This window comes from Myotis daubentonii, chromosome 3 (genome assembly GCF_963259705.1).
Source record: "Myotis daubentonii chromosome 3, mMyoDau2.1, whole genome shotgun sequence".
Taxonomy (NCBI): domain Eukaryota; kingdom Metazoa; phylum Chordata; class Mammalia; order Chiroptera; family Vespertilionidae; genus Myotis; species Myotis daubentonii.
In genome coordinates this window covers 195,318,447-195,328,700 of record NC_081842.1, presented here as the reverse complement: position 1 = coordinate 195,328,700, position 10,254 = coordinate 195,318,447, and the positions used below count along the sequence as shown (strand labels likewise).

Below are 10,254 nucleotides of genomic sequence, written 5' to 3'. Positions count from 1 at the left end.
CCCACCCAGGTTCATCCCATCCCCAGAGGCCAGAGCCACCAGGAACCTCACAAGAGGCCTTTCCATCTGGGACCCCCAAGGACGACGCCCTCGTCATGACGCCTCCGGAAAGACGGGGAGCTTCAGGGGGCTGTCTCCCGTCTTCGTCCAGACCCACTTCAGGGGGCCTCATCCGGATGGGAAGCCCTCCCCCCTGCTATCCTTTGAGGCCCCTCATCCATCTTAACTGAGAAATAATTCTGCCTGGTGTGTAACTCGACTCCCTCTCGCTTTCTCTATTCTTAGGAGACAGGGCTCACTGAGGCCCTTCACCTGCTGAGACGGGTGTCATCCTCGGGGAGGAGAGGGGAAGGAGCCAGCCCACAGGTCAGCAGCTGGGGCTGCGACAAAGCCCTCCCTCGCGCGGCTCTCCCCTCCCTGGCTTTGTTTTCTCCTCGGAAACCCTAACCTACCATCCTCCCCTTGCGGGTCCCTCTGCCCTTCCCAGGCTCAGGGGAAAGCTCCACTCATGCACCCTCCAGCACCCAGCGGCCTCACTCCCCAAAGGGCGCTTTTAGCATAGAAGCCCTGCATAGGCCCCTCTCGATGGTCCCTTCCATTTGGGCTCAAGATGGCCCAGCCCAGCCCGGACTCCATAGGACCTAATTTTCATGCTTCAAACGGCCCCAGGAGCTGAGGTTGGACCCCAGCAAAGCACTTTTTAAAAAATTTAAATTCTTTATTGTTTAAAGTATTACATGTCTCCTCCCCCCCGCCCCCTGCTTGACCTCTCCCCAGCCGCTCCCACCCCCCAGCACATGCCCTCACCCCGCTACTGTCTGTTAGCAAAGCACTTCTGCGGTCACCGGGAGGGGGCGCCACAGACCAGTTCACGGGTCGGATGATCCGAGGCCGGCCAGGTCCCAAGGAGCGAGGGAGGGCCTGGAGGGCCCTGAGCCCGGGTGCCGGGCAGCTGGGGAGCTGCGGGTCGGAGGCGACACCCCCGCGCCGCCCCGACAGGAGAAAGGGAGCGGCATCGCTTCTGCCTAGTCATCGCCTGCGAAGACTCGCGTCACCTCTGATGTCAGGGCTTCCAGGGGCTTATTTCCAGCCCCGGGCTCCAGGAAAGGGCGGCACGGGGCCAGAGGTAACACAACTTCCCAAAGGTCGGGGTGGAAGAGAGGGGTTCGAACCCGGGTCCGTGGGCGCCCGCCAGCACCGTCCGCAGGTGGCCCGGCTCCAGGAACCGCCCTTTACAAAACCACAGCAAGAGCACCAGCGGCCTTGGCCTAGCTTCCCTCTTTCTCTTCTCTAAAACAGTCTTTCATGGTAAGATCTCCTCGGCAGCTTCATAATAAAATAAAATAAAATAAAATAAAGCCTTCTGCAACCACAAATGTTTTAAATACCGGAGTGGGGCAGGGAGGCGGGCAATGATGATCATCCTTTCACTGTGCAAGATGGATGCCAGGGCGCCAGGGCCCCCACCGACCTCCAGCGCAGGGACCCGAGGGCTCTCCGCCTCCGGGGAAGTATCTTCTTTAGAAAACTCTCCGTCCTTGTGGTCTGAGTGTTTTGAGTTCAGTCCATTCTGAAAGATCTCCTTTGGAGGATGGGCATATTCAAGTCCAGGTGTTGTTCCCGCAGAACAAAGAGCTCTCTCCGAATTCTCTTTATGGAGAAGTAGCTTCTCGTCCACGGAAGGAATAACATCTCGTGATAACTGGAATGTTTAATGCCCAAGCCGAGAACCTGCTGTGGGAATGTATTAAGAACGGTTGACTGGCCTGTCTCTGTTCCCTTTCAGGTGCAGCACGGACAGCAGTGACAAGGCAGAATGTCACGGCTGGTGGGCCCAGTAGACCGAGTACGGCTTCACTAAGAGGAGAATGTTGGCTTTTTAAAAATATATGTTATTTGTTTAGATAGATTTCTTTTCAAGACAGATATTCTAACGGGACAAGTGTAAGATGAAACAGATTGTCAAAAAACCTCCTGAATCACACACTCCATCTTGCTAATTCACAAATGCTTGAATGACAGCTTTTCAGAAAGAAGGGTGCATTCGATGTGCACAATGATCGTAAGAAAGTCCCAATTTCAGTAATATTCATGTTTAAAGTATACTTTTAAATGGGGGAAATATGGGTTACGTATCTGTTGACTATAATATGGATGTATATAGCGAACAAGAATTCCTGTCCGCAGGGTCTAGAACTTTTTGTTGAAACTGAGAGCCTGAAGCGAGGCCTTTCCTCCATCTACTTGTACACGACCGGCGATGGGGTGCCCACTGCCTCTCATCGCAATCCTCTGCAGTGTGGGATGGCTCTGGCGGTCAGAGCTGGTGCTCAGCCCCTTGTTGTCCCCAGGACCCCAGTTCGGCCCTTGAAGCCAGGCAGGGTTCTGCTCCTGCTCCTGCCTCTGCCCCTCTGAGTATCTCCTCTCCAAGGTCAGTAATCCCATGTGCTCACTATCCTTTACCCTCCACAAGCTGGACTCTGGTCTCTCCCTGTCCCCTCAAAAGTATGGCAACCAGCCCCCTGTCGGGTGGTTCAGTTGGTTGGAGCATCTTCCCATGCACCGAAAAGGTTGCAGGTTCAATTCCCATCAGGGCACACACCCGGGTTGCAGGTTTGAACCCCATTGGAGTGCATGCAGTAGGCAACCAATCGATGTTTCTCTCACACATCAATGCCTCTCTCTCTCTCTCTACCCCCCACCCCAAATCAATAAAAACATATCTTTCTAAAAAATATTTTTTTAAATAAAAATTAAATCTTTTAAAAAATTTTTTAAATAAAATCACTAGAAAGCATGTCATCTGGTGAGGATTAAAAAAGTATGTCAACCAGAATTGAACATAACCCTCAGCTATCACCTCCCTCATCTTCAACCTTATATCTCTATAGATGGAGCCTGAGATCACATTCTTTTGGGACTGAACTAAAATGTGATGAGATCACATTAGTTTGGGGCTAAAACTGTGGCACAGAGAGGTCAAGCAAGTTACCCAAGGAGGCCCAGCCGGTATGGCTCAGTGGTTGAGCATCAACTTATGAACCAGAAGGTCAGGGTTCAATTCTTAGTCAGGGCACATGCCCAGGTTGTAGGCTTATCCTCAGGAAAACTCAGTTGGGCCCTTACACCTATGCCAAAATTAATTCTAATAGATACAAAAAAAAACTATCCATAAAAATGAAACCATAAATATGCTAGAAAACAATGGAAGAATTTGTGTCAGAATCTTGAATAGAGAAGGCCTTCATGAGTAGCTTAGAAAACCTCCACGCCATAAAGAGAATCATCTGCTTGTCTACAGAAAGTTGAAATTTTTTTTTTCCTGGGTTAAAAGGAAAAAGAAATTTATATACAAAGTCAAAAAACAATTGACTAACAGGAAAAGAAAATATTTGAAATATATCACACAGAACTAATTTCTCATCTTTAAAGACCCACACATCAATAAGGATATAAGACCAATAATTCAATAGAAAACTAGGCAAAAGATGTAAACAACTGGTCATAAAAGCAATGCAATAGATGAGAAAATATATGAGAAAAGTGAAATACCAGCCGGACTACAATGAGATACCATTTTTCACGTACTAGGATGTCACGGATCAACAGACCTGATGTGCTGGTGAGGCGATGGTGACACAGGCTGTTTCCTCATTGCTGGTGGGAAGGTAATGTCTATGAAGAGCAACTTAGCAATATTTTTCTAAAAGTAAATGTTCGTACTCTCTTGTTATGGGTTGAATTGTGCCTCCCCCCACTCATATGTTGAAGTCCTAACCCTTAATACCTCAGAATTTAACCTTATTTAGAAATAGGATCATTGCAGATATAATTCATTAAGATGAGGTCATACTGGAATTAGAGCGGACCCCTAACCCAATATGACTGGTGTCCTTATAAAGAGGGAAATGAGGGGACACACACACACACACACACACACACACATGCACATACACACACACACATACACACACAGAACACCATGTGACTATCAAGGCAGAGATGGGGTGATGTGTCTACAAGCCAATGAACACCAAACATTGCCAGCAAAACCACCAGAAACCACGGGTGGAACAGATTCTCCCTCACAGCTCTCAGAAGCAACCAACCCTGCCCACACCTTGATCTTGGACTTGTGGCCTCCAGAACTGTGAAATAATAAATTTCTGTTGCTTAACCACCTAGTTTTTGGTACTATGTTACAGTAGCCCTAGCAAACGAATACACCCTTTGACCCGCAAGATGGGCTTATCCTACTTTATGTTTGCACAACTGCAAAGCGGTGAGTAGTCCGGGCTCTACACTGCACTGTTGTTTGCAATCGCTAAAGCTCAGAAACAACCTGAATGTCCATCAGTCAAAAGTGGCCTAAGTAATCCTTACAAAGGAATGATTTTCCGCTGAGTCTTTTTCAGTGACGAGGCCATGTGACGCACACTGATTGGAATTGTCTCAAAGGTTTATGACAAACTGAGAAAAGCAAGGTGCAGTTGGTTGTGTAGAGAGACTCGTCTGCATAGAAATAAAGAGCAACAAAGCAGAATCTATACGTGCAAATATTTGCTTGCAACAGCATGGATTCTTTCGGGAAAGATACATAAGAAACGGCTAACTGCCGTGTTCCTGGAGAGCAGAATCATTTTAAGGACAGTGGAAAAAAAGATGTTGGTTCTGTTATAAACACACCTGTACTTTTTGAATATTTTACTAGTGCATTGTTAATGTATCACCTGTTCAAAAAAAAAAAACATTATGTAGAACATTAAGATGTCTCTAGTACTTCAAAACCTACACTAGAAAGAGAAAATATAGTCATTTTAGCTTTTCATCTTTTGGAAATAACAGCTATTCATACTTGAAATGGGTTATTTGAAGAGATGATATCTTCTCTCTTACCTCCTTGTTTAGAAACAAAGCACAAAATTTGTTTTCAAAATAACTAGGTAAATCACAGAAATGGAGCATAAGATGCAAAAATTCTAAACTCCCAAGCACTGAAAGCAAGTATACCTACTTTTCTAATTCATAGCATGCAGTTAAATTTCAAACTATAATGATAATTTCAGCATACAGTTCCCAAACCAAGCCTGGTGAAATATTTTTCATTTATTTGTCCATGAATCTTGATTTTCCCTCACAAAATTACTTAAATTCTATTAAACAGGCGGCACCATTTATGAAATAGGAAAGGGTCAAAAGTAGCCTTCAAAAATAGTAAATCTTATTTATTAAATGTAAACTTTTAATACAATTGCTGGGGTTAGGCTGATCTAAAATAAATTTTCTCAAGATAAGCTTCATCTTACAAAAATGATGAAATTATTTTCGTATTCACCAAAGGGGCTGTAAGGTCACTCATTGCTGTGGAAACCATCGGAGTCCAAACACGTTGAGAAATGAGCAACCTGGGCTCCCTGTGTATGGTTGGCTGTGCAAGCTGTGACCCGCACAACTCCAGGGGATGCCATTCAGACCGTTATCCCCATGATGCAGGGCAGCCCCTGGACAGCTGCACAAGTCAACCCTGTGGCTACTGAGAAGGTGGAGGATCCACGGGAGGCTTTGGACAGGGGAGGGGAGGCATCAGAGCTGAGGTCACATGGATTGTGAAGCCAGAATCTAATGCATGCAGTCCCCCATCTCTCTAGGTTGGCCTCTCTTTTGGAGGCTCTGGCAACAGAAATATCCTCCGTGTTCTCTGAGCTTCCTAACGTTGGTTTCCCTGAGGTTGGGGGAAAGAACCCCTCAGCCAAGGACCACAATCACTTTCTTGGCCCCTACAACCCAAAGTCCTCTTTAAACACTCGGCCAGATCAGACCATGGTCCTAACCTTTCCTCCTTCCCTAATGGAGGCACAAGGGGCGAGCTAGAGGGGGCTGAACCCGAGTGACATTCAGGATTTCTGGCCTCTGGAACCAGCTCTACCACCGCCTCTCTGTGGGACTTTTGGCAAATCTTGAAGTCTCTCTGGACTCTGCCTTCCTATTTGCAAAAGGAGAGGATTATTGCCATTCTTTCTCTGCCTCTTGAAAAAACAGGTAAGACAGAAAGACATGCAGTGACTTCACAAGGAATGGATAGGCATTCGAGCATTCCTATTAGGATCATTCAACGTGGAGAACTAATGGACCGAGTCAAGAGGCCCTACTGAGAAGCTATAAAACCTTTGGTAAATCTCATGACCTTTTGAGCCTTAGCTTTACCATGTGCCAAACAGTAAAACTTGAACTAGATCGACCATTTGCTGACCTTTCATCACTAAAAGTCTGTTTTACTATTTCCAAACCATTCCCACAGACCTCATATTTTGTAAGATTTTATCCCCTAAGCTGTATTTAGGTAATTATTATCTACTTACCAGTAATAATTACTAAGTAATTATTGTTACCATTATAAAGGATATTTTTGGTTGGGAGTGACAGAATTTATGAACTTACAAAAAGTCTAGAACTGGGAGTAGTTCCAGCAAGGCTTGATCCAGCAGCTATTACCAAGGCCCTATGTCCTTTCAGTCCCTTGACTCTGCCTCATATGCTGTGTCACAAGGCGGCCTCCTGAAGCTACTTCCTGGCACTACTTGCTTTTCTCATTTGTGATTGGCGAGAAACAGAGAGCTTGCTTCCCAGTTAGTTCAAAGAAAAGACCCAGGAGGTGTCGTGGAAGGCTTCGAGGGTCCGGAAGTCCCTCCATGTGGCGGGGAGGCCGTCCTGCAGGCACTTCACGCAGCGCTGGCACAGGGCCTGGAACAGCTTTATGTAACTTCTCAGCCAGGTCATGAAGGACCGGACCACGACGTCCGGCATCTGGGGCAGCGGGTAGTAGAGCGGGCAGTGGTGGCACGGTCTGTCACCTTCTGGAACTCTTGGAGTTGGCTTTGGACCATACATCCAGCTTGCCGTCTTCTGCGTGGACGTTTTCGTGGTCCCCCTTTGCTATCGTTTGGTCAATGAACAGGCTCCGCATGACGACAGTCACGTCCAACACCTTTCCCAAGGTCACCAGAAGCATCGCTGACGTTCCAGTGGGTCTGGAGAACTGGAGGGACACTTCAGGACACATCCCATCGATGCGGCTGACCACGTCCTCACCTACTGAGGCAGCAGGATGAGAGCGGAGGGCTGCACCTTCGGTCGGTGTTTCGCAGACGCTCCCATCTGGATAGCGGGATGTTTCAATGACTGTGAATGCAGAAGCCCAGATGCCAGACCTGCAGAGAGGAGTTTGTCCTGCCCGGGATCCAGGCTCAACAGGCTGCTGTTTTGGAGAGGATGTTCTCAGGCGGCCGGCCTAGCAAATTGCTCAGACGTTCCAGCTACTTGAGGTCCCGGTTGACCAAGTGCCAGCTGTCCTGGATGTGTGCGATGAAGGCCTTCTCCGGCCCTCCGGAGTCCCCTTGCTGCGCATGCCCACCTCAGGCAGTCGAACACCCTGCTCACCCTGGAGTGCACGCCTGGAGGGCACTGATGGCCTGGGAAAGGGCCTCCAGGTTCACCCCAACGCTCAGTACGCCCGCCATGTCCCCGCCGGAGCCACAGTCCAGACCTCGGTTCTTGTCTCCTTGAAAGAAGGATTTCAATCAAGAGACAAAGGGTAGAAAAGCAAGCAAGAATTTACTGACACCAGCAAAACACACTTAGGACAGAAAGGGCATAGAAGAAGCAACAGGAGAACTTGGCTGGGCTGCTTTGCTCAAGGGGAAGTCTTCATTTATCCGTCCTTGGGTGTGGCTGGCCAATGGCACTAATTGGATTTCTGCTACCTGTCTCCCTAAGTAGGGTGATTTAAGCTCTGTACCCTCTGGTTGGGGAGGAGAAGCGCCACCCATTTACGCTTGAGTATTCTTGGTTTAGGGAAGATAGGATTTACTAGGTAGCTGCAAACTGCTGCTTAACTGTCTTAGTTTCCCTACTCCACTTGTCCTGGAATGTTCCTAACTTCTTTTACTGTCCTATAACAGATCTCTACCTGATTTGACTGAAAATTTTCAGTGGAAACAAAAAGTGGTACTTTCGTTTTAAAATCTTCACATACTCTCACTTTTGTTTCCTTTGTACCATAATTCAATATTAATAAGATGGGCTTGCAGTTTAGTTTGCTTGTATAGGCAAAATATTTTCTATCGTTCTCAGGTACAATTAAAAGATTAACACGTATTAACATAGAATGCTTGAAAGATTTAGAAAACCGCATAAAAGCAACAACTTCACATATCTCCACTACCTTCTCATGCATTTTTTCAGCCTTTTAAAAAATGCTATGCCAACATATAGCTCTATAAATGTATACATGCATCAACCGGGACTTAAAACAAAAGTAGGGCCATGGCCCATGTGACTAGGTTGGTTGGGCATCATCCCATGCACCAGAAGGTTGCTAGTTCGATTCCTGTTCACAGGTTTGGTCAGGTGCGTGCTGGAGGCAACCAACCTGTGTTCCTCTTACATTGGTGTTTCTCTCTCTCTCTCTCTCTCTCTCTCTCTCTCTCTCTCTCTCTTCTCCCTCTCCCTCTCTCTCTCTCTAAACTCAATTTTTTTAAAAAAAATACATTTGAAAAAGAAGATGGGATGATACTATACACTGTACCATTTACTGTTTTTAGTTAACAACAGAATTCCAAGTGGGGAAAAAGCCATGCTGGAGAGAACCAAGATGGCGGCATAGGTTAACGCCGGAGTTTGCTGCCTCGAACAACCACTTCAAAAGTGAAACTAAACGACGGAACGGACATCACCCAGAACCACAGGAACGCTGGCTGAGTGGGAGTCCTACAACTAGGAGGAAAGAGAAACGCATACAGACACTCAGAGGAGGCGCAGTGCTGAAGTCAAATTCTGAGGTGTGGAGTGCGCGGAGCGGGCTGGCGGCGGAGGGCGCGGTTGGCGTTTTCAATCGGGAGGGAGTCGCAGACTCTGAGCTCCAGATCCGGGCGAGTCTTTAGGGACCCTGACTCAAACGGGAGAAGCGGGACTGTCTGGCTTCAGTCGGAGCGAGTGCAGCTTTCTCTCTGAGGTTTGCAGTGGTTGCGGGGACTCAGAGAGGCAGAGCCCCTGGGGACAGGACTGAGAGCAGCCATAACTGCTCTCTCCGGCCCACCCTGTTGATCCTGTGTGACCCACCCGCCCCGCCCAAGCCCTGCACAGAGGCATTTGCCGGATAGCCTCAGGCAAGCACCAGATTAGCACCTCCCTAGAGGACAGAAGTTCTCCCACTGCAGACACAGCTGATTCTTACAGCCACTTGGCCTGGAGGTCAAATCCCCCCTAGTATTAGCTACAACAATCAAGGCTTAACTACAACAAAACTGCGCACAAAGACCACTAGGGGGTGCACCAAGAAAGCATAACAAAATGCGGAGACAAAGAAACAGGACAAAATTGTCAATGGAAGATATAGAGTTCAGAACCACACTTTTAAGGTCTCTCAAGAACTGTCTAGAAGCCGCTGATAAACTTAATGAGATCCTCGAGAAATCTAATGAGACCCTCGATGTTGTGATAAAGAACCAACTAGAAATTAAGCATACACCGACTGAAATAAAGAATACTATACTCCCAACAGCAGACCAGAGGAGTGCAAGAATCAAGGCAATGATTTGAAATGCGAAGAAGCAAAAAACACCCAACTGGAAAAGCAAAATGAAAAAAGAATCCGAAAATACGAAGATAGTGTAAGGAGCCTCTGGGACAGATTCAAGCGTACCAACATCCGAATTATAGGGGTGCCAGAAGATGAGAGAGAGCAAGATATTGAAAACCTATTTGAAGAAATAATGACAGAAAACTTCCCCCACCTGGTGAAAGAAATAGACTTACAGGTCCAGGAAGCGCAGAGAACCCCAAACAAAAGGAATCCAAAGAGGACCACACCAAGACACATCATAATTAAAATGCCAAGAGCAAAAGACAAAGAGAGAATCTTAAAAGCAGCAAGAGAAAGAAACTCAGTTACCTACAAGGGAATACCCATACGACTGTCAGCTGATTTCTCAACAGAAACTTTGCAGGCCAGAAGGGAGTGGCAAGAAATATTCAAAGTGATGAATGCCAAGAACCTACAGCCAAGATTACTTTATCCAGCAAAGCTATCATTCAGAATTGAAGGTCAGATAAAGAGCTTCACAGATAAGAAAAAGCTAAAGGAGTTCATCACCACCAAACCAGGATTATATGAAATGCTGAAAGGTATCCTTTAAGAAGAGGAAGAGGAAGAAAAAGGTAAAGATACAAATTATGAACAACAAATATGCATCTATC

At 46.8% G+C, this 10,254-nt stretch overlaps 1 pseudogene; it reads right to left on the bottom strand.

Annotated features, from left to right (window-relative positions):
* Positions 1 to 1,388: 1,388 nt before the first annotated feature.
* LOC132231301 (mediator of RNA polymerase II transcription subunit 27-like) lies at positions 1,389 to 8,617 on the bottom strand (annotated as a pseudogene).
* Between the last annotated feature and the right edge of the window lie 1,637 nt (positions 8,618 to 10,254).